General features: G+C 37.4%; 1 long non-coding RNA gene across 1 annotated transcript in view; it reads left to right on the top strand.

The window, feature by feature from the left end:
* Positions 1 to 7,721: 7,721 nt before the first annotated feature.
* Positions 7,722 to 25,524, top strand: part of LOC118723969 — a 29,684-nt gene continuing 11,881 nt past the window's right edge. Inside the window, exons 1-2 of the long non-coding RNA XR_004989441.2 lie at positions 7,722 to 7,732; positions 19,495 to 19,506. This is a non-coding gene — a long non-coding RNA (uncharacterized LOC118723969). The remainder of the gene's footprint in view (positions 7,733 to 19,494; positions 19,507 to 25,524) is intronic.

The following is a 25,524-nucleotide window of genomic DNA, read 5'->3' as shown; positions in this document are numbered from 1 at the left end:
GACCTGAGAATATATACCCTGTTTCTAGTGAGAAATAAGAATGGGTGGAAAGGGGGTCCATGGAAAACTTCTCTGACATCCTCCCTGAGATTCTAACTTGTATATATCACCCCATCCTAGAGGCTTTGCTCTAAATATAACATCCTAAAACCAAATCACCATACTTTTCATGGTTATCAGTAGGGTTCAGGTTACCACACAAGTTCAGCATCCTAAAGATCCATTTCTTGGATTTTGAACTGTACCTGTCTTTACACTTGAGTTGCTATCTTAGAAAAGCAGGTGTCTGCAATGTCCTGTTATGGAGTTGGAGGCATGTGTCTCTTTTTTTAAAATTCTCATCCACTTGACACCAAAGCCTACGCTGAAGAACATCAAAGACCCCCTTGTCACTGCTTCCATTACCTTCAAGTTCTGTCTCTTCTCCTCTGACAAATTCACAGATACAGGCTTACTTATCCCCTGGAGAAATCAGTGTCACTGTTTTTATTTTATAATCTAAGGAGGCAAAACTGGAAATAAAAAGTAATGCCATCACCCTCCCACCCCCAAGCACTAGGAAAGGAATTTTGACCTCCAATCCAAGCCGAGTGCTTTTGCTAGGAACACTGGATGTTCACTACTGAACAAAAAACAATAAACAATACCAACATGCCATTCTCAAATGAAAAGAAAACTTTCGACTTTCTAGTTATTCCTGAACCAGAGGAACCCAACTGTTATTAAACACTTAATTGTTATGTGCTCCCACTTAATCACTTCTATAATCATTTTAATTTTTAAGAAAATTAAAAATTTTATCCTGCTCCTTTCTCCTTTCCCTGCCTCTCTCCCCTGTTTCCAGGTCTTTCTCCAATAGTATCAGTTTTAGAGGAGATCATTAGAGTTCATGACCACTGAGTGACCTACAAGCTGGAACAAAGCAATCAGAGGTTCTTCACCCCCTCCCCTGTCCTTGAAATGTCCATTCTACACTCTACCCCCACACTAGGAGTCACCTCATAGACACAGCCTTTGGAGAATAATGTGCTGTTGAGACTATCCAGATGGTATATGTGACTGAACACTGTTAAGACATCTACAGAAACTTTTAAGATTCTGGCAGGTGAGTGTGGAGATTTACTGTAGCCACCAAGACAAACCTCATATGTAAGTTCCCTTGCTTATTAAAGCTGCCACCCACCCATCTGGAGTGGTCTGTGCCTCTCTCTGATCTCCAAATTCTGGGGCCAGTTTCAAACATTCCCCCCCTACCCCCTGCCCAGGGAAATTCCCAGATTGCAAACCAACAACCAGGAAGGCATTCCAACTATGATTCAGAACTTTGCACAAGAAAATTCATTATTAAAGAAATTATTCAAATGGGTCCCACCACTTCACCTCAAGCCTTGGGAAGAAATACTTCAAGGATCTTGGAGATACTGCAAGAACTTTATTCTAAAGATTAGCTACCTAAACCTCATTGACCTTGGATATTACAGATGGATTTCAGAGAATAATGTGAATAACATAAAATACAAAGTTTGAATACACAAATTCACATGCCTTCTTTTGGGGAAAAGTTAATGTATATATAAAGATTGAAAGTAAAAAATTTGTTGCAAATGCACAATTTCTGAATTGATGTTAGTCAAAGAAACCTAAGGTCTGTGCTCCTTCTCAGTATCAGTGTGAATGGCTCCTCAGAGGAGGCTGACCACTAGTTAAAGCTGCTCACTGTTCCACTCCCTCTTCCAAAATCACTTAGTTCTATAATTTCCTTTGTGATACTTAGCTCTTAGAAATTCACTGTATTCATTGATTACTTCCTGGTTGCTGTCTCCCCCACTACACCACAATATTTTTAAAACTTTGCAAGCCTGCCCATAATTAAGGTTTCACAATTATATTGTTCTTGCCAACAAATATTTTATATATGCTCATTTTAAATGTAAAATGTTTGATTATGTTTTTTATATTCTTTCCATATGACTTTTTCTTTTGGTGAAAGATTTGTCATATATCATGTAACTCCAACTTTTATCAATATAATCTAATAAAAAATTTCCTGTAATGTGCTTAGGGTAATTCTATTTTACTTTTCACATAGCACCATTTGACTATAGCAGAAAGTATGTGTATTACTGTATTTCAAATTGTCTTTATGACTAATCTGACAAAAAGGTAAGTTTTAATTCTCAACAATCTTTAGATACAACCCAAGATCTCCAGCCTCATTCAGGGTTTGCATTCCAAACCTGCCATGTCTTGGAATATTCCCAAAACTATCAGAATTTCACGAATGATTTGTTCTACTGATAAGTTCTCCCTGGTTAGAATAATCCATAGTGGAATAATTTGGAAACTAGATGCCTGGTCTAATTATTTGAAATACAGTTTTGCTTAATAGCAGTAGGAATACTGGAGCTTCTCAAAGGTTTCCCTGACTAACATCAATTCAGAAATTTTGCATTTGTGCCTCCACCCTCACCCCCCACACAACTGGAACCCAGCCTAGCCACTCCCAAAACCAGGCTTTCCAAAGACACAATATACATTTTGATTTTGTTTTTCAGAACATGTTTCCAATTTTCACTTTCAATAGGAATATTTTTAGAGATCATTGAAAACAAAATGTCTTGAAAATGTCTTCAAAACTTCTCTAAGTTTCTTTCCAAATGTCATGATTTTTGGAAAAGACCACACCAAGTGGTAGAGAGATGGACAAGACTGCAAACACTTCTAAAATCTCTTTGGAGATATTCCATGTACCACATTATATATGAACTGAGAAATGAAACATCTGTGACTAATACAAAATTGAGTCTGTCTTAAATTATAATTAACAGCAATGAGAAATGTTGCCTGTTCACTTTTTCAGAGAATCAAGTCATCTTTTTATCATTAAAAAGCTTGAGCCAATGATTATTATTTGTATAATTGCCTTGCCCACTGCTTTTCTAAATTGCAGCTCAAGAATTACAATAGAATATGAACAATGAGGACTCTCACCACAATTTAATAGGCCTTCAAAAATTAGTTTTCAGGGGACTTTAAGGTTTTTATAATGCTTAATCTGTAAGACCTCTTTTGGCCCCATATCAAATATTCATATCATCTTTTTCTTTGTACAAAACACTGAGTTGATAGAACTTTAACTTCTAGCTTTAGAAAATATATAATACTAATTTTTCTCCTGACAAAAACTCCAAGAGAATGTAACAAAGGAGAAGAGAATGAATTAAATTTCTTGGGGGACCCATGCTGAGGGCTCCAGGCTGTGTTCATGGAAGAAGTGAACTCCTTGCACATCAGTGCTTTATCACAGACACGGGCCTGATTCCCAAGGCCTCCCCAGCCTCTTCTCCCTCCCACCGCTCTGACATGGGCCCTTTACTTCAAACAGTCTAGGCTATATCTGTCCTGCCAACATTCCTCACAGCTTGGGGCCCATCGCTAATCTTTTCTAACTCTCTTGCAATGCATTCTTCAAAGTTCCTCCAGTCTCACCTTCCATTTTGAAGTTTCTTTGACAATGAGCATTCTTGCTTTACAGTGAATTCTTTGTCCTATGAATTCCCATTTTAGCCCCATGGTCTCTCCTTCTTAACTATGTGGGTGCCATATCACCACAACTCAACCAGAAGCTACTCATAGGCATACTGTTACCTATCCTTCATTAATAGGAAGAGCAATTCTTTGCACCTGTAAAAACACTATGGAAAACCATAAACTGGTTTTCAGATTGTAATCTCCTTACATATCCCTTATTACTTCCATTTCACAATAATCCTGTGAAGTAAGCCAGGATACTCTTCTAATATTAACACTGTACAGATACAGAGAGTTAGTCTTACACATAGTTAGTGTCAAACCAATGGTACCCTAGCCAAGACTAGAAACCAGCTCTAGTGTTCTTTTTACTGCCAGTTGTTCCAATATTTTTACATGAGAATACCATTCAAACATCTAATGGTCCCCCAAATGATTGTAGCCTTACTTAATTTATTGTCTATCTGCCCTCTGGTGCTTACCTGCCAACTGTGTGTACCCCTCTGACAGCCAATCAAACCCGCTTTGCCTGCCATACCTCTCCCAGTCCCCACTGCCCTCCACTCCCCAGTCACACTCAGTCTCCCAGCTCTGGTCCTGCTGGCAGGCCCTCTCCCACTGCCAATTGGTGATCCCTTGTAACATAAATCTTAGTTTCACACAAAGGAACAAATCCCTTCTCAATATGTTCCTACATCTTGACATTCCATTCTATTAAGATGCCTGTCCCTGGGAAAGGGAATTCCAGCATGGGCCCTGACAGAGCTGAGTCTCTATATAGTGAGCATCAGAATATATTTAGCAATCCTATCTAATAAAGAGGAAATATGCTAATTGACCTTGACGCCATCACAAAGATGGTGGCACCCACAGCTAATTAGGAGAAAATATGCTAATTGACTGCCCTATCCTCAAATATGGCAGCACCCACAGCCATAAGATAGTGGCATCCAGTCTCCTCAGCCCCACCCCCAGTCCTCTCAGCCCTCCAACTGCCTCGAGCTGGCCTGAGGCACAAGCAAGCCTCAGATGGCAGCTGCCCAGCTACCCAGGGCTGCCCCTGGCTCAGGTAACCAGGACCTGCTGAGACTTGTGCTGCCAGCAGTGGCAGCAGAAGAGGTGTGATGGCCTTCACCTGATCACTGGTTTGCCTACCAACCCTGAGGGCTCCAAGACTATAAGAGGGGGCAGACTGGGCTGAAGGGACCCCTCCCCTTGCCCCCTGCCTCCAGTGCATGAATTTTCATGCACCAGGCCTCTAGTATATTATAAATTGGGGTCCACAAAGAGTTTATCATTCTCAAAGAATACCTATATCTATGAAACAACTTCAATTCAAAATGCTATTAAGATAAACATACAAAATTAATGATTTAAAACATCTTGTTGGCTCTCTAACAATCATGTTTACTCCTATTATCTCTTTTTTTTTTCCTGCCTATGTCTCTGCCTCTTCTCTTTTCCACCTCTCAATTAACCTGGGCCTTCAAGCATATGAAAAATGGTCATAGGCAAGAAATGGGGCAAAAAGCATTGTAGACTGTGCGTGGGCAAAGGCATAGAGGCATGAATGGAAAGGTGCTCTAGTGTAGGGATTCAGGTCTGCAGTCAGGGAGACCTGGGCTTTAATTCAGACTCTGGCAGTAACTAGTTGTGTGATTTTAGGCAAGTTGCTTACGCTCTCTAAACCCAAGTCTTTTTATCTATGTAAAGGTCATAATACATTCAATTACAGAATATAATCATGATATAATCTCAATAAGTGATATAGAACAATGAAGGGATTCAACACGAAATCTATCACATTTTTAATACTCAAAATATGATGGACCGAGAGAGATGTGATTAGCGTATTGGTAAATAACAACTGAGGGAGGCAGGCCCTGTGGTGCGTGCCTTACATACATCTTTTCACTTTGCTCCCACCACAGTGAGGAATTCGAGGCTTAGACCGGATAAGTAACATGCTCAATGTAAAAACACTTACGTTGCAGAACTCTTCAGCCTACTAAACCTGAATGTTTCCCTACTACTCTCCCAAGATGTCACTGATCATAAAAACTTTGGAAGCCAGGCTGTGAAATCTCTACCTTGTTCTGTAGACATTAGAGCCCACACCATGTGTTTCAGTGGGCAGCGATGTCTACCTAAGCTTCAGAAGGGTGCCTGGCATTCACAGGCATAATTGGGTGAGAAGGACCAGTCCGGAAGCTATTAAACTGAAGTGGTTAAGTCCTGCCTGAAGCAGTAGGAGTCAAGTGTGGAAAGGAAAACAGGGGATGTGGCCAAGGAGGGTCCTGAGCAATGTGCAGTGGGAGGATGGTGCCATGTGGCATAAGAAAGAAACAGAAAAACAGGGAACTGTTTGTTTTTTAATAAACAACAGCATTTCACCTCCTTCTCCTTTCAGATGCTCCTTTAAAACCTGCCTCCTATGAGGTAAAAAGAAGGGTATCCTAAGAGTCAAATGGCCTGCCATCCTTGCACTTCAAGCATGAACTAATAGTGTGACAGTGCTTTAAACAGCAGAAGGTGTTATTGTAACGTAATAGCCAATGATGTCTCTGAGGCACATGATACGGACAAAATACAATCCTGTACCAGCCTCCATGTTACGGACTAATCAACTGACTGATTATTATCCAAATCAGGTTTACCTGATTTCAACTCTTTTTCCATTAGTGCTCTCCTGATGCATTTATTCTTTCTAATATATCAGGTTTAAAATATCAACTCTGGTGCAGAGTATTAAGACATTCACATTAAAATCACTGGCTTAAAGTTTCATTGTATTGATCTGATTTTTAGAGTCAGCACTCACAAAAATATTAGCTATGCTATGCTGCAATGCAAAATTGACTCAAATGGAACATAAAACTCACCCCGAAATAATGCAATCCACAAAGACAAGTATAATCCAGGCTGATTCTCACCCCACCCCTGCTGATTCTGCCTCTCTGTCACTATCTCTGTAGTAGTCTGTTAAAGGTGCCCTTAGCAATAGGGAGTGGTCCACATACTGAGAAACTGAGGAATCAATGTGGATAGGAAGGCATTGTTGACTTCTGACAGATCATCAGAGGCAGGTAGAAGGGTGGAAAGTACATAAGCCAAGAAACAAATGAACAAGGCCTGGTTGGTGGCATTAGCTTAGCTGAATCACTATAAGCAAATCACTTATCCGTATTTCAAATTTTAATGACCATAAAATGACACACTGACATCTGTGATGTGGACAGAACTATGAGCCGCACAGAGCAAGGTTCAAACCCAGGATTCACCACTTTGGCTAGACAAATCCCTCTTTTCCCTCAGGTTTCTTCCTCAGGCTGGGAGAAATAATTCTTACCTCAGCAGCACCATAGCAAGGATTAAATGAGATAATGTGGTAAATGTACTTTGTACAGAACACACTCAATAAGTGTTCTTTTCCTTCCTTCCTATTTTAAAGGGCTGTTAGGGGAATCCAATTATAGTAGAAATGAATATACTTGAAAAAATTTGAAGATCTATGCAAGTGCAAAGCATTATTATTATGATTATGATCCTTCAATTCAATTTTCTCCTCTTATTCATACATTGGTGTTCTTTTTTTTTTCTAATGGTTTGTGGATAAAAGACAAGCAGAGAGGAATAGAGTTAAAAAAAAACTAATGCATACAGTGGAAATCTAATGTTTCTTTATTTGTTCCCAGCTTTGTGGAACTTGGTAAATCAGCAAATAAAACCAATCAGTTTCAATTAACTTTCCTGGAAGTGAGGAGGCAAAAATAAAAGAGCAAGTTATATATGTGTTTTTAAAACTTTTCCAGTGCTGAAAAAGCCACTGAAGTCTGAGGAGCAAAAAATAATAATAATATGCAATGACATTACTAAAAAATTACTACCTGAAACAACACTTCTAAGACACTCCAGTGACTGGGAAAGAGCAAGAATCAGGGTTTCTGTGGGTTATGCTCTCACTCATTTGCTATTGCACTGCTATGGCTTTAAAGAAAAAGTGGATTTCCAAAGTCGGCACCCTAAATTCGGCAATACTGACAGCCCCCAAAATAGAAATAAAAAGCCTGACTAACGTACCAGCAGCTATGAGAACTGGCCTCAATAATGCCACTGGTGGGCTGCTCTTGTAAAGACACACACATAATGGGAACACCCACAACTGGACCCGAGCACGGGAGCAGAGGGAGAGGAATTAGAAGTCAGGACGCTCAATTTAATTTCAGAAGAGACATGTCAAGTTTCAAGATGTAATTAGTCCATTTCTTGTTTGTTTTTTAAAGATACTACTCTTTTTGCATATTCCTTTTTAAAATAGAATTCTTCAGGATTGTCCTCCTAGGAGCTTGGTTATACAAGGAGCTCCTTCCTGGTACTGCTTACTCTCGTGGAATTCATTCTTCATTTAAAACATGGAAGGGAAAGGAACTGACATAAATCTAGTGTTAAAATATAGAAAACATTGTAAAATGGCCATGTGAAGCTGAAAATCCAAACATCATCTCCTCTCTTCATCCACAAACACTGTTTTTACTTCACTGAGGTGCCTACACATTAAAAAACAAACATAGAGAATAGATTGTCTCCTTCAATACCCTCACTTCTCTAATAAGAAATACCTGGAATGCCTTATTGGACCTGGCAATTCCTTGTCTAAATGTTGTAGCTCTGTTGGATTTAGAATGATTACTGTTACAACCAATAAACCAGAGAATAGTAGCTAAAATGGGGGGGGGGGGGGGGGGCAAGGAGAGGGGACATTAGTCAGCTGCTCCATGCTGTACATTACAGTTCTCCTCACTGTGGAGCTTTTTCATCTTTTGAATTTGGGGAAAGGGGTAAGATAGATGCTATGTTTTTTTAAGTTCACACCATGTAAAGAAACCAACCATCCAAATCATGATGGTGTGCAGAGATTTTATTTCTAATCTTTCTGTGCAAAATGCTTTGTTAAATCCTGATGACAACTTTTATGCATAATGCATAAAATAAACTTTGCCAAAGTCTAAGGCACTTCTTAAAAATCAAACCCCTTCAGAAGCCAAGTGACACATTCCAGGCAGGACAAGGCGCTGCGGCTCCCCGGGAACACCACACTCCAAGGCTGGCAGAGAGCACGGGCTCAGTCCCATTACCTCCCAAATGCCAGCTGTGGGTGCTCACCTTGGTTTACTTGCATCAAAATCACATGCTATGTCTTATGAGACTCTTCACATATTGATGCCTCATTTATGGACTCCATAAATTCAGCTCTGTCTTTAACACTTCGGGGAATCTTCACACTTTAAAAAGACCAGGTTCTTATTTCATATAACCGAGAAAAATTTTATCACTGATGGAAAAATGTTTTTAATATATCTGTGTGTGTGTGTGTGTGTGTTTGTGTGTGAATTAGTATTTCTACACATGTATGTATCGTTTGATAAATCAGATAGGTAACTGCAGTTCAAATCTTATGGCTGTTTTTTTGCTTACTTAAAGCCATAAAAATAGAGACTGGGAAGGGAAAAAAACGTAGCATTCAAAAGTAGGTGCTATAAATCCTGTCATGCACGAGCCAAATAAAAAATAAATAAATAAGAAATCAGAATAATAACCATGTATCACTAGCCAGTGTCACTAAAATGATTTGTTTTACTCCTCTAATCTTTACCATATCTAAACTGACTATAATAAATGAATAATTGCTCTGAATACAGAGCAGTTAATTGAAAAACCGCACCAAGTATAAAAACCAAGAAATCATAACACAAAATACACGGTTTCATCAGTGTTTAGGAACTTGTCTTTGTCAATATTTTTAAGGTTCAATATAAATGATACTGTTTACTATCATAGATCATAGACCATCTGAATTATGTTAGATGTCCCATGAATATTAATGGTCTTAAGTTACAGGACATTTCATCAACACACATCCAGGTAGGAAATGCGGGTGGAGTTTGTCTTCTTCCTGAGAGAGAATGGTGTGAAGACCTAGGTGAGCTTTATCTTCCAAGTCAAGTTTCTAAGGGTAGGCCCTATTCAGAAGGCAGGGGCCAGTTTGACAAAGGGTGGCATCCCCCTGGATTTAGAAGGTGTGACATCTAGTTCCTAGGCAAATAAATATTTGTTTGTTTTTTCAAAGTTCCAGTCTGGACATTCATTTGCCATTGTGTGTACAAAACAATTCAAATCCTAAGAGGGGGGTGGATATTAGAATGCAGAGACAAACACTGATTGTTGATTTTAAACAGTGTTTCCCTGGGAGAGCACACCTTTGTTTTAGGCCTCCCTCAATACACACAATGATTTTAAGAATTAGTTGAATGAAAACAAGGGCACGAAAAAGAGTTGTTAATCATTTGGGCCAGTGAAAAATATCCTTTCAGGAAAATCTTTGAAAACCTATAGCACCTGCATTTGCATTAAAGTTGTATTATATGATTTTTTTTTATTGAAAATAAAGCACTTTTGGGCTCAGTTCAATAATAACAGCTTACCGGAGAGTAATTGAAGTTATCCAATTCTCTTCCTATTGAAAATGACCTACAGAATATACACAGAGGCCCACACAAAAAGTCTGTCATGCAATTTTATTGAGACTGAAGTAAAAAGGAATTGGGGTTAGGCACTGTGTGAGCATTTAACGCACACCAAATGATGATATGGTAAGGGGAAATTATCCCTTTTTCTTCACGTTTCTTTTCCAAATTTTCATCTTGTTTCACCCCCTGCTGAGCTCCTATTGACTTCAAAGAGAGGTCCATGGGGGTCCAGAGCAAGATGAGGATTTGGCCCCGCATGCATAATTTTTGTGCTCTCTTATTCATAACATACACAATAAGCACTGGATTTGAAAAGGCTCTTACAGAGGCTGATAATGGCTCCCCAACGATCTCGTATCTTCTTGGTATACTAAACGATATGGCCAATTGTGCCGGTGGAAACATTGAAAACTCTGAGGAAAAGACCATGCCAAGTCTTTGTTATTATCCTCATCTATTATTATTACTCTAGCTAATAATAGCAATATTTATGTAGTGTTAGAACCACAATCTCACCACTGTAACTTAAAAGGCCGCAGGCATATCTGAATCTTTGTAATAAGGAGGATGTGCAGAAAATTCTGAAATCTTCTCCCAGGAAATCTCAAGGTGCAAGAAGACATCGTGTGGACCAGCACACAACAGCAATAACAGAAAATTACTGGGGACAATGATGAAGAAATAATAGATGGGATAAAGTCACTTTTCATAATACTGGTATGGAAGACAAGTTACTCTGTTTGGGGACTACAAAGGACAGAGACACTATCAGAAAGGAAAGTTGAAGAGAGAGAAGGCTGGAATGGTCCTGGAGTTGGTGGGTGGGTGAACCAGCAAGCTATTCTAGCACTGTGGAAAGAATAAGATATGAGAAGTGGGGGGAGACTGTGGAAGTAATAATGGCAACTAACAACCTAAAGGAATCTGACCATCTTGGGAAGCAAAAGAAATACAATACCATGTCATTACTATCTTATTCACAAATAAAAGCATGTAATCACGTACAGGCAAATGAATAGCAAGTAAAGAAAAATCAATATCCCTGATATCCATTTTGGTCCATTATTATTTCATCCTATAAAGATATGATCTACACATGTGGTTGCTCTAATATTTCCTCTTATTTTTAGTTTACCTTCTCAAACATCGATGTCTTACTATTATACGTTAGTATCAAAAAACTGACAAGATCACATAATTACTGAGCAATTCACTCACATAAATTTAAGTTATTTATTATTTCAACATTTCTTGAGATCTCAGATCCTAAAAACCAGTTGCTATCTCGTCCCCTGGAAGCACATTTGTAGCTTAGATGGCAGCAAGACCGTATCCCCTATTTATAGAAAAGGCCTTCAACTTACAAAAGGTAGTGGGCAAAAATTAAAATGGCATCAAAACCTATGAAGCACTTTATGGTTTGTTTACAAAGTAGTTTCATATATTTTATTTCATTTGTGTCTCTTCACAATACTGTAGATCAGTTGAAAAGAAGAAAGTGGAACTTCTGATTATCAGGCTTCCAACAGACTTCTTTGCCCTAGCATAGAAATCTTCAGCCTTTTTCACCTCATGGCACACATAAACCAATTACTAGAATTCTGTGGCACACCAAAAAATATATTTTCTTTTTTTGCCGATGTGACAAAAAAAGAAAGTATAATTGAGATTCATTCACACCGAACAACTATTGTTGTGTTGGCTGTTGTCATTATTTTATTTGACAATCTAAGGGAAAGAGGTCAATGTCCCTGACTAAATAGTCAGATATTGCATGGTGTGTTTTTTTATTTGTGTGTGTGTGTGTGTGTGTGCGCGCGCGCGCGCGCGTGTGTGGGGGTGGGAGGGTGGCTGTTAATCCTCACCTGAGAATATTTTTTTCCATTGCTTTTTCAGAAAGAGTGGAAGGAAGGGAATGAGAGAGAGAGAGAGAGAGAGAGAGAGAGATTGATTGGTTGGTTGGTTCCTACAGGTCCAACCAGGGGGTAGGGAACTGGCAACCCAAGTATGTGCCCTAGACCGAGAATCAAACCTGAGACCTTTGGGTGGGAAGGCTAATGCTCTAACCACTGAGTACGCTTGCCAGGGCAGGTATTGCATGTTTTAAAAATTCTTGAGGCACACCAATTGAAAAATCACTACCCAGCAGATAGGGCACATAATTAAGAACCAGACATACTGCTTCTTTAGCCACTGACTACTTACTGGGATATGTTGCCTGTGACCTTTTCACAGCTTTTAACATTACTATTATCACACATATATGTGAAAGGGGAAAAAATGACAGTAAATCAGAGACGCTAGTATACACTGGGGTAGTAGTGTATACTAGTATAGCCTGCTTTCACTTCTTTGAGTTGAATGCTCTATCCATACAATGTTATCTGCTGTGCTAGCTCTATGCTTCAATAGTGGTGGTTCTGAAGACTGAACAGGAAAGACAAGGTTTGCTTAATACCCTCCTGTTTTTCCTTCTTGGACTCACTATTTAAAATGAAATCCATGGGCTTGTGGTTCCATTGGTCCCAGCACCTGGTTAAGCTCTTATTTCAGAGTAGGTAATCAATAAACACTTCTAAAAGGAATGAATCAATCAATGCATATGTTGTGTACAGAAACACCCTTTAAAAATAATTGAGTCATTTGCCTCTAAGAAGTTACTCAAACTTGAAACCAATTTAAAATTTGGGGCTCCATGATTCGTTTTTCTGATTGGACCACTACTGTGGGCATTTAAAGGTGATAGAATATAATAGAATTAGAACCCAGGCTTTTTCCTAGTCCACCAGGAAAGAAATCTTATGTTAGAGACCTTTTCTACCTGTCTCTCGGTGGTTGAGGAACCCACAACAAAACACAACACACAAGCAAAATCGCATGTAAATGGCTGAAGACTGCGGCATGCAACTGTCTCACAGTCTCACAGCCTTAAGTAGTAGAAGATTATCTTTGTAACGAGGATAATTTTATTTTTCACTAGATATCTATCAAAGGAAAGATTACAACATAGCAGCTGGAACACTGGAACCTACATAATGTATTGCACATTTTAATCATGTTGGATAAAACACTCTTTCTATGGATATCAATTATACTAATGACTCTTATATAATACTCTCGTGTGCCTACGGGATATGTATTGTCACCCCTCTTTTGTCATAAAAATAGTTAGTCGCTCTGGATCCACACTGAGGTAGTTGCTTTCATTTTTATATAATGAATGAGCAACACTGTAAAAAAAGACATTTTATCCCATATTAGTTTAACAGAGTGAAGAGCTTTCACATATGACAGTGCTAAATATACTCTTAAGCTGCTAATAAAGCCAAAGCCTTCAGGGGAAAATTCTAATGATGAGCAATGCCAGAAGTTTGTATTTCTGAAACTGAAGCAAAAAATGTTCCATTAGGTATAATTTCCAAAAATCTTAAAAAGGAATAAGGATTTCTAATAATTTCATTTCCAATAAATCTCCCTAGTCAATTTGGAATCATTTTATTTGCAATAAATCTCCTCAGTCAGCTTAAAAGATAAGCCTATATTATTATTATTTTTCCTTTTCCCAGCATGCAATGTTGTAGAGGAAGCTCCTTTGAATGTATCCTTAAAATTAATAATGACAACAGAAGGTATGATTCATAGCCAGACTTCTATGCACTTCCTTTCTGTCAACAGAACAAGAATTCCTGCTAGAATGGTTGAAGATTATTCACCTAAAAATAAATAAATGAACACGTGACCAAATTCTTTAAGTGGTGTTCTAGAAATGCCTCCGCTGAGAGCCCATCAGTGTTCCCATTCTTCAGAGTACCTGCTAGCAATGCTAGAGTTAAGGCTTTAAGAGAATTTCCATTATAAACTTCTAGTTTTCAGGTTTAATAAATCAGTCATAAAAATGTGCTCAAAGCTGAAACTTGGCAAAGCAATTTAAAGAAGAAGAAAAAAAAAAAACTTCTGCCAGGTCATTTTTAAGTTACACAAGTATAAAAAGATAAAGCTAGGAATAGGAAGGAATCTTAAAAACATTCTACCTACCAATAGATTTGAAGGCATGTGATTTTAATTGCATAGAAAGTTGGTCAAGTGATGGGTCCACAGTATAGTCAGACTATTTAGGGGAGTTTGGAGGGGGTGGGGGGGGTAAAATAATGAATTTATTTAAATTCTACCTAGGAACTTTTTTATGTGCATTTTGAATGTCATTCTCCTCAGTTCAGCAGAAGTTTTATTTTTATTTTTTTAAAGCCCTGGATCATCACTTGCTTCTCATTTTGTTCAATTAAATAGGGTATCCATATAAAAAGATCTTGAAAAAATTTCTCTAATCTAACTATTGACATTTAAAAGGTATGTATACATTTGATTATTTATATAGCAAAGTGGCATTGCTCATATTCATAAAAGTTTCAGATTTCTCCAATTTATTTTTATAAAAAATGCTTATAAATTTTGTGAGTTGATATATTTAAACATGTCAATAGATCCATTTAAACACTAAATCTTTGACTACATATTGAGTGTTTATTGGACTCTATTAATACAATCAAATATCAATAGAATATTTGTTACTTGGTTATATCCCCTGTCTGAGTTTGATGGTCATTGGAGGCCCTAGTGATTTCGCCTCAACAATCCAAACCATGATGCATAAATATAAAGATTAAGAAAAAATTTTTAAGGCAAAGTCTTTATATCAATAACTTAAATATATTCTGTTGCCCTACCAATGATGGAGACATTCATCCTTTGGTATTTACATATTAATTTTTACTATTCAGGACATTCTGAAGATTCATGTCATTGCATTTTTTAATTTTTTGCTCAAGTTTATTGTGACACTGGTATGTCAGAAGAATAACTTAGCTAGTGAGTGAGCCTAACCCGCTGCTCAGAATCATCTTAACTTTGTTTTCTAATCACTTTTATGCACCCAGTAATAATATATTTATTTGGGGGGGGGGGGGAATCTTAAAATAAAGGTAACTGGTATAGAAAATTATATAGACTGAAAAGTTATACCGTATTTTCTGGCATATAAGACAACTTTTGAAATGAAAAAAAGTCAACCGAAAATCGGAGGTCGTCTTATACGCTGAGTATATCCCGAAAAACGTCTCAACATGCCACTAAATGAATTTTCCAACTTGATCCCGCACCAATCACTGCAAGGCTGCTCGGACCGCCTCTCTTACTCAGCCAATCCAAGCAGGCTTTTTATGCATGCAAATTATACATGTTCTGTCCCCAAAGCTACACTGTGTTCTAGTAAAAAGCCTGCTCAGATTGGCCAGAGTCAGAGAGGTGGTCTATTAAAAAAAGAACTGGTGTTGCCTCAGAAGTGGGGGTAGTCTTATACAGCGAATATAGGCCTAAACCTATGTTTTAACTGAAAAATTAGGGGTCGTCTTATATGCCGGAAAATACTAATTAATAGTCATGCAGTGAAGCAGTATAATATAGTGTCTTTTAAATTATATTGCCTGGATTCAAATCCAAGATTCATTTATTTTCTAATTGTGTGGCTCTGGGCACATTACCTAATTACTCTGAAGTTTAAATTCCTCACTTGAAAAAAGGGGGGTTAAAATAATAATACTGCTTCCCCCTGAAGTTTTTTGTGAGAATTAAGTGAGTCTCAGCACTTATCATTGTGTCTGACACAAGATTAAGTGCCCATTGACCTACAATATTAATATTATTTTTATTATTATCATCACCATCATCATTATCATCATCATCATCAACTACAGCAGTAAGGAGAAATTATAGGAGTGGTCCCAAATAAATCCTACCAAAAATATCCAAGATTTTATATCTTCCACCCTCGATATCAAATAGTTTTTATTCCATCTTCTATTTTTAGTTCCTTTTGGCTTCTTCATAGTCACTTTCTCTCTACCTTTTAAAGCTCAACAACTTGCCATTCTCAAGTGAACCAAGGGTTTCACATCTACTACTAGTCACAAGCAGGAAATGTTCAATACCTGGCTAAAGATTTATAAATCATACTCATCAAAATAATATATGGCACAAGGTTGGAAGAATTCCTTAATATGCTACATGATAGAATTAAGATCATAAAGGACTTGACAGACAAAAAAGTATGTTGAAACTAATTAGGTGTTCAAATCACATTTTGAATATTGTGTTAGTTCTAGGCAAAAACAAAGTAAATTGCATCCAAAAAGCAATTAGAATGATGAGAGGATATAAAAACCCCAATGTCTGAGGGAAGATTAAAATACTTGTGATCATGTCTCCTAGAGAAAGACTGGGGATTCAAACATACTTTTTCATATATTTATTTGAAAGGCTATGATTTGGAAGTGATCATTCTTATTCTGCATATTTCCCGAAAGATTGACCCCAGGGCTACTGAGTGAAAATTGGAGGTATGTTTCAAGTTATTAAGAGAAATTTTTTTCAAAATATTATTTCTTTAAAAAGTTTATTACCCTTATGAAAAAGCTAAATTTCCAGTTTCGTCACCTTGATTTTTATATATATCTTTATTGGGCAAAGCCAGTGATTTATATGCTCACCTTTGTCCTGACCTCTAGATCCAAATTTCCACTGGATTTCCTATAGCTCCCTCAAAACAGATTCACTATCTGAACACCACAAAATACTCCTATCTGGAGTGCCTATTTCACTTCTCAGTCACCTAAAATAAAAACTTAAAAGGCCCAATTTATCCCTGATCCTGATGATGGTGATGATAATGGTCACAGTGGTAATAGCAACTACTTTCCATTGAATTTTTACTATCTGAAGTCATTGTGCTACATTTTACATATATTACTTTATATAATCTTTGCAATAACCCTATAATATGTGCATTGATATTTTCATTTTATAGAGGAAGCTGAGGCTTAGAAGGGTAAGGAGCAGAAATTGGATTTGTAGTCAAGGGCCTCTGACTCTAAAGGCTATATGACTAGCCCTTCCACTATATAGCCTTTCCAATTAGTTACCAGTATGGTTCTACTTCTTTAAGTCTTTTAATGGCAGGCTTCTCACTTCCCATCCCCTCTATAAGTGAGGGAACTCTGGCGCTTCAGATGGCTGGCTTCTCTCATACTTCCTGTTGCATCTTGTATGCCATCCTAACCAAGAAGACTCTCCCCTGCTCCTCAGGGTGCCCTGACCATAGTGCTCATTATGATTGGGGTCTTTTACACTTAGTAACTTGTTTATTCCTTAATTCTCTTAAAGAAATGGAAGCTCCATAGGGGATAACTTGTTATTTGCTATTCTCTGAATGCCTAACATTGAGAATACTGAAACCTAGTTTGTGCTCAATCAATACTTGTTGATTGATAGGAAGGACTGGAAATACACTTTACTATGTAGTCTTTCTACCACTTCATATGGTTTAAGCTCTTATCTAGTTTGGACAATGCTGATAGTCACCATCTTATCTCCAGTTTCTCCTAACCAGCATACAAATACAGAATTTCGTCCCTAGTTAAACTCTTCAATGACTAGACTTGACTACAGAGTAAGTCAAAACTTTTTACGATGGCATTTAAAAATTGATATTAAAACTACATCTACAGTCTTCTATGTTCCAATCATACCTTACTGCTAGTATTATCTGAGCAAGTTGTATAATTTCATTTTCTTAGATCTCTTTAATGATCCTCAATCCCAGAAAAATGTTTTCCCTCTTCTGAAAAAATAAAAATATCATTTTTAAGGAATGATCTTTTCTGCAAAGTTTCTTCTGGCTCCATCTTCCAGAGAAAAGTTAAACATTCCCCACAACCATATGTTTCATTGCATTTTGACTATTATTTTCTTTAGTATATATGGAATTGTATTATAGTTAATTATGCACTTTTCTTGTCTCCCCGACTAGATTACAGAGGTGACATACAATAATTGCTTACTAAATTGCCAACTTTTGAATAAAAGAGAAAGTTGAACTCAATGATATCCAACATCCTCTCATATTTAGTATTTTATATATCTTTAATGATTTTGTTATTTTTCATTTGGAAATTATTTGGTAGCCCATGGCAAATTCTTTTAATTTTGATCCATCTCTACTCATTAAAAGCAATGAATGTAAAAAAACAAAAAGCCCTGGCCAGTGTGACTCAGCTGGTTGAGTGTTAACCCATGCACTGAGAGGCCACTGATGGGATTCCCTGTCAGGGTGCCTGCCTATATGTAGGCTGGATTCCCAGTAGGGGACATGCAGGAGGCAGCTGATTGATGTTTCTCTATATCTCTCCCTTCCCCTTTCTCTCACTCTAAAATCAATTATAAGCATATTTTTATAAAAGAAAATAAATTTAAAAAGATAAAAACCAAACAAAATGTATAGACTGCCAAAGATGTGGAGGTTTTCAAATGAAGAAACACTTGTTTTCTTAAATGTTAAGTCCTATTCAGCAATTAAATTTCTTGCTTAAATTAAAAATCTATTTCCATATCTCTGGTGCAAATTTAAATTGAAAAATCTATTTGGAGAGCAAACTAGTAATATCTATCAAGAATCTATAAATGTTTATGGCCTTTGACCAAGCATTTGACATATAGGAAATAATAAACCAGGAAAACATAGAGATAGAAAAGCAGTTATATCATTAATTTATCATTTTATTATATAGTATTTTATACTAAAATATCTAAATAAAGTTGGAAACAAGTTCAAGAATAGGAAAATGAAGAATAATAAAATAAGTTAGGATATTTCTATACAAATAGAATGTATTTGTGAATAATCAAGGACATGAAAACCTAATAATTAACAATGTAAAAAAAAAAGTATTTATATAACCCCAAATATCTACATATGCAAACATAGAAACATATATATATATATATATATATACACACACATATGTATATATGTGTACCCGTATGTGAGAGACATAGAGAGAACATTAACATAATATCCAAGTGAGAAGACTATGTACAATTATTATTTTCTACTAGAGGCCTAGTGCATGAAATTCATGCACTGGTAGAGTTCTAGATCTGGCAGGCAATCAGGGCCAATCTGTAGGGTGACTGGCAGGGTGATCAGAGCCTCCACATTCACCTGCCTTGGCTAGCCTGGTGCTGCCCACTTGCCAACCCCACCCATCACCAACGCCACTGGTCAGAGCCTGCAAGACTGGGGGCAGCTCCTGTGTTGAGTGTCTGCCCCCTGGTGGTCAGTGCACATCATAGTGACCAGTCATTCTGCTGGTCATTCCACCATTCCATCAATTTGCATATTAAGATTTTATATAGGTAGATTGTGTTTATAATTATTTTTCTTCTTTCTATATTTTTCCATCTCAACAAAAATTAACATACTACTATATTTCTTTCACATCAAATTTTAAAATTTACTTTTAAAACTTTTATATTCAGTCTGGCACTAAGACAATTTTAACTACTTTTAACTATTTAGAATTCTACCTATATTGAAGCCCAGCAGGATTGTTAGCAAGTCATAAACCATACACTTTGTTTCAAACAAATGTACCCTTCACACAAAGCATTTTCCATGCAGCATAAGTTACAAAATGTCTTATGAAAAATTAACAAGTTTTTAAATAAATGGCTCAGTAAAAAATTGGATAAAGAAGGGGGTGAGTCTAAAACACAAAGGGCATACATAACTTTTAGATAAAGTTAATATATGAAAGTGATGAATGTTTAACATAATGTGCCAAGAAAAAGACATGTGTGGGAGAGATGCCCTAATATATCTTATGTACATATTCATATCTAGTAGGAAATGCAAAATATATCCCATCTGTTTTCACTCTCTTTTCATCCTCTTTAGTTCCTCAAACAGCTGGTTGTGTAGCAGTGTACTTTCTTGGCAATCTCTCATTAGAGAAAGAAAATGGTCTCCATTATTGCCTTGATGGCCAATGGGACCAATCAAAGGTGGCAGCCACTGTCACAGTTTATGCACATATTTCCTGGCATGACATATTGTTAATTCAATTTATTGTTCCTTCTAGACACATTTTTTCTATACTTAGTTATAAAATATTAAATTTTCAGGACATTTACAAATATTCCTGCTTCAAATAAGGTGGCAGAAGACAAGAGAGTCACACAGAATGATCTCATTGCAATGACTTTATACATACTATGCATAATTTGATGTTATTTGGTTATCATCACCCAAAGTATATGCAAGGTTAAACCATAACAGCAAATACAGCTTTTTAAATATTTCTATTTCAATCATATAAATAGTGTTCCTTTTGACTCAAGTCAGATGGCATGATCTCAATGTTCTCAGGATGTTCTTAGATGATGAATTTAGTGTCTATGGGTCAGTGGAATATTCCTTCTATAAGAAATATCCTATATAATAAAAGGCTAATATGCAAATAGACCGAACAGTAGAACAACCAGAACAACCAAACAACCAAATGACTGGTCGCTATGATGTGCACTGACCACCAAGGGGACATGTACAGAACATGGCAGGTGTTGGCTGTGGCAGGATGGTGGAGCAGGTAAGCAGGGGCACTAGACCAAGGGAGGGCACCAGTTGCTGTCATTAGGGCAAGCCTCTTGTGGTTACTAAAAATTCTTTGCTCCCACACACTGTGGTCCCACATGGTGCTCGCACTCACTGCCAGAGCCAGCACCACTTGCACCCACAGCTGGCTCCAAAGCCTCCTCTCGCACCTGCTATTGCTGTGCCTGATGCCAATCCCAATCACTTGGCATCATCAGTTGGTGAGAGCAGCTGCCGACCCTGATCAGCCCTGAGGGCTCTTCCACCTCTCCCTGCTCCTGAGGGGCAATTGGGGCAGCAGCCGTTGCTCACACCCACTGGTAGTGCTAACCCCAATCACTCCACACCATTAGTGGGTGCAAGTGGGGCCAGTGCCATCAGCGCATGGGAGTGGCAGTGCGAGTGGGACTGCTGGCAGACAGAGCACTGTGGGCAGTGTCAGGAGTGGCCGAGCTGGGGTGCAGAGGATGGGCCAAGACCTGCTCCTGTGCCTACCACAGCCACACGGCCCACAGTTCCTTTCAAGATGCACACATTTGTGCACTGAGCCCCTAGTTCAAATATAATGTGCTGCAGTGGGAAGAACACTATGGGAATAATAAGATCTGGATTTAGGTTCCACCTCTGCCTCTAATCATTTGTGTGATCTAGGATATGTCATTAAGTCTGCTCACCTTAAAATTTAATATCTTCATAAGCTAAAAAGGAGTGAAACCCTAGAAATCTATGTTTCAACCTAAGTAGTTCTAAATCAGACATAATTTTGCACCACCCACTCAAGGCACATTTGGCAATAATGGGAAACATTTTCAGTTGTAACATCTTAAAAAAAAAATGAGCTACTGGTATCTATTAGGTAGAAGCCAAGATACTACTGAACATCCTACAATGCATAGTACAGCTCTACAAAAGAAAGAATTATCTGGCCCCAAATATCAATAGTACAGCTTTGCAATACCCTGACCTGCCTTCTAGTTGCATCAGACCATAGAGGAGAAATTTCAAATGATTGATAGATAAGAATGTTAAACATTTACATTTTTAGGTTATTGAAGTTTGAACATTTATAGTTGGATTCTAGATATGCTCAAATGATTGTAGGTGAAGATGAAAAATATTTAGAAAGATATAGAATATCACCATTGATTTCAACTGTCACAATTGGTTAATTTAATATGGCTTATTCATGTAAAATTAGTCTTCTACATCTTAGGCACCAATCACATTTTCTTTTCTCTCAGTAAGGGCAGTTAAAAATTCTGTTTTTATACCACCAAATTCTTAGCATCATGAATATAATATAACTTGGAAATCAGTGCGAGCTTACAATTTAAATGGTTGACCGTCTACTTAGAGGTTATTTCCTTAACCCTGAGCTTGGTTATTTTTTCTTAACACTAAGCTTGTCAATTGCTTTTTATTATTATAGTAATATGAGGATTATACTATAACATTCTTGTTAGAATTTCATTTCTGAAAAGGATAGAGAATATCCTAATATAAATTACCATTAATTAAATGCAAAGATTAGGAAAATTCCAAGTTGAGTGTTCTTTAAAAAATTAGTTTAAAGCTAGAGTTTTATGAGATTACATAAAGCTATATATAAAAGCTTGTTTGTTAATTTGTATGCTTTCCTTTCTTTAACAGGAGAGCAGTGAAAACCTCTATTAGTTATGCTAACCCACACTGTAGTTCAAAATGTTCTTGGGAAAAGAGATGGAGAGAAAAATCTACCTTTTAAAAAAAAAAAAAAAATTACAACAATTTTGAAAAAAAAATTTTTGTCACCATTGATTCTCAAGAAAGTAAGGTTCATAGCAGAAGTTTCTACCACTCACCTTGCAGATTTCAGCCAAGATGCTGTCAACTTCAAAGATCTGTTTTCCTTGGTCTCCAGTGTTGCCACACCCTATTGCAGGAGGGTCAATTTGCCTCAGATTGTAAGTTTCAATATAGAAATGTAAGCACATATCTTAACATGAGTCTTAGCTAAATAAGTCTTCTGAAAGTCCTTCAGTTAACACAAAACAATTTTTTCCCTCAATGATCAAAGGGTTCTTGAGTGTGAGAGGAAGTTGTGGAAGGACTAAATGAACTTGTATATTATAGAAATCAGAGAATTGTTGGGAAAATATACACATATTTGACCTTCCTGCCATTTGTTCTTTATGTCACAGGCTTTCTTGTGAAACTTTGTGTAGTTACTTCCATTTCTTTCATTTATAGTTGATGCAATTTTTGCAAGCTCTAAAAGCTTTGAACTAACAGTCAATCAACTCTTAAAGTGCCTCGTCATTCTTGTCAAATCAGCCTTAATGTTTCTTGGCAGAGAATCCAGTTGTTTTGATAAGGATGGACTTAAAGAAACCCCAAGTTGATGATGAGAAGGATTCTCCATTTTCTAGAAGAAAGACATACAAATGCTTTCACTTTATTTGAGTGCTCAACCTTTAGTCTTCTGACAATATAAATTTTTGCTATGCTAGTCTGACATCATAGACAGAGCACTGGACTTGAACATCAGAAGTTCTGCCTAAAAATCACAGCTTTCTCGTTTAATAGTGTTGAGCCTTTGGGTGTAATTACTTCACATCACTGAGTTTCAGTTACTCTTATGGGATAACAACACCTAACGCAATGTGTTATTGTTAGCATTACATGGAACAATGTTATGAAAGTACCTTGTATATTGTAAATCATTATGCAACTGTGTATATTTATATTATTGTATATTATAATTTCTGCCTTTATGAATACATTGAATTATTATACTAAGTAAATAATTCTAGGGGTAGATATGGGAGAACACACATCACTGTGACCAGGTGTATCAACATCATAACTACACAATCTTTTTCTGTATTATAAACAAACCATTAATATAAATTGTAGAGGAAGAACCAGCATGTACTACAAGTAAGATATTATCCTTTATTCCAATAATATCAAATGTGTAGCAAGAGGATGACCTCATGATTTTATACAGTTGTAAAAGTGAAGAGAGTTAATGAACTATGGATGCACAATAAAAAGAAAGTCTTGCCAGGGGAGACATCACTGCTGATGAAAATGGTTCCCAGTATTCAGATATGAAACTCAGGTACATATTCTTATAGAAACAATGTGACATGCAATAGATCTAGTTAAAAGAAAATAATTTGCCTTCACTATCTGTACTTCTGGTTCCCAAATACATACAAAAGGGCCTTGATAGGCAGCCTCTGAACCCAAACATTGTGCATGCATTCTTTATATAGGAAAATGTGTTTTAAATACAAACAAGTAAGTTTACATAAGCACAGTTCAACTCTGCTCAAAGTTAGGGATTGCTTGTATAACCAATCCTATATAATAAAAGTCTAATATTCTAAGTGTCCAGTCGTCTGGTCGGCCATTCAACCAATCAAAGCATAATATGCTAATGATATGCTAAGTCTACTCAACCACTTGCTATAATGTGCACTGACCACCAGGGAGCAGTCAACCAGTCAACCAGTTGCTATGATGTGCACTGACAATTAGGGGGCAAACTGTCCAACCAATAGGTTAGCTTGCTGCTGGGGTCCAGCCAATCAGGACTGAAAGAGAGGGGCCGGACACACCCTGGAGTCTTCCCACAGTACTTCCCCAGCTGGCCAAACTCCCATGTCCTTCCCCAGCCCAATCATGCACCAGTGGGGTCCTTCGGCCTGGCCTGCATCCTCTTGCAATCCAGGACCCCTTGGGGGATGTCAGAGAGCCAGTTTTGGTCCAATCTTGCAGACCAGGCTGAAGGACCCCACTGTGCATGAATTCGTGCACCAGGCCTCTAGTTGAATATAAATTATATTGCAAATTCTACTGGAATTAGATTTCCTGAGAAGAGAATCAGGAATTCACCTGCCAGTAAACTGCTGCTTCTAGGATGATCTGTTAAGAATCCTGGTGTGGTGGGAATGGTCTCTGTCTGCTTTGGTGCAGATCATCTTTATTTGGGTGTTTGCCTGTTACCTTGCATTGTGCTTATCTAATAAGATAGTGTTTTGTTAGAGTTTTTTACTTGTCTGAAGAAGAGGAGGAAACCAATGAAATTGACCTTTTCCTTCTTCATTGTCAGCGACTCCATTTTTAAACCGCAGTGCTCTTTACAACCTGATGTAAATATTACTAAAGAAATCACTTTTTTAAATCCCTAAGAAATTAATGACTAATAATCCAGATAACCTTATCTGAGCTGTTTCTATCTATGCCATTGAATAGCTGTGACTAACTCAGTTGTGTGAGAATGTGGAATAACTGCTATGAGTAATGATATTATTGTGTCATTTTAGAGTCTGCAGATTTTAGCCCTATAGACCCAAACTAATTCTGTTTTTCCATAAAAGGTATCATAAATACTCACATACACTTGAGTGTATATTTTTCAATTTCCTAAACATGACATGGAGTTTGCTAAATATGTCATGGTTCTTTTGTACATTCTATTACCTCTGCCTGGAACCCTTCCCTCCTTGCCTCTCAGGGGAACTAACCCCACTTTTCTCTCTCAGAGTGTGTTCAAACACCAGATAATCCACGTGTCTTCCCTACTCCCTCCACTCTGATCCCAGCCCAAACACAAATTCACTTGCTCCAATCATGTTCTCCCACAGCACTCTGCACTTACCTTCACTAGCACTTACATAACCATTTTATAAATACCTGTTTACAGGAGGGAACATATTATTCATCTACAATAGCTATAGAATAACTTATGAGTCAAGTAAATATTCAATCATTCTTTTCTGACTATATGAGTTAGTGTTATTGAGAGTCAAGCATTGTGCTAGTGATGTTTTGGCTTCCTCACAGCTGAGATATCTCTTAGGGTAGTCATTAATCCTATCTATTTTTTAATCCAGTGTCAGAGAAATCATTGTAGCTTCTCTGTATCCCTTACATGGACAAGAGACTATGGATCCTGGATTACCTCTATCCTCCTACCCTGGAACAGCGATATCT

This window comes from Pipistrellus kuhlii, unplaced genomic scaffold (assembly GCF_014108245.1).
Source record: "Pipistrellus kuhlii isolate mPipKuh1 unplaced genomic scaffold, mPipKuh1.p scaffold_m20_p_2, whole genome shotgun sequence".
Taxonomy (NCBI): domain Eukaryota; kingdom Metazoa; phylum Chordata; class Mammalia; order Chiroptera; family Vespertilionidae; genus Pipistrellus; species Pipistrellus kuhlii.
The sequence above is the reverse complement of the archived record's forward strand: the minus strand, read 5'-3'. Positions and strand labels throughout refer to the sequence as shown.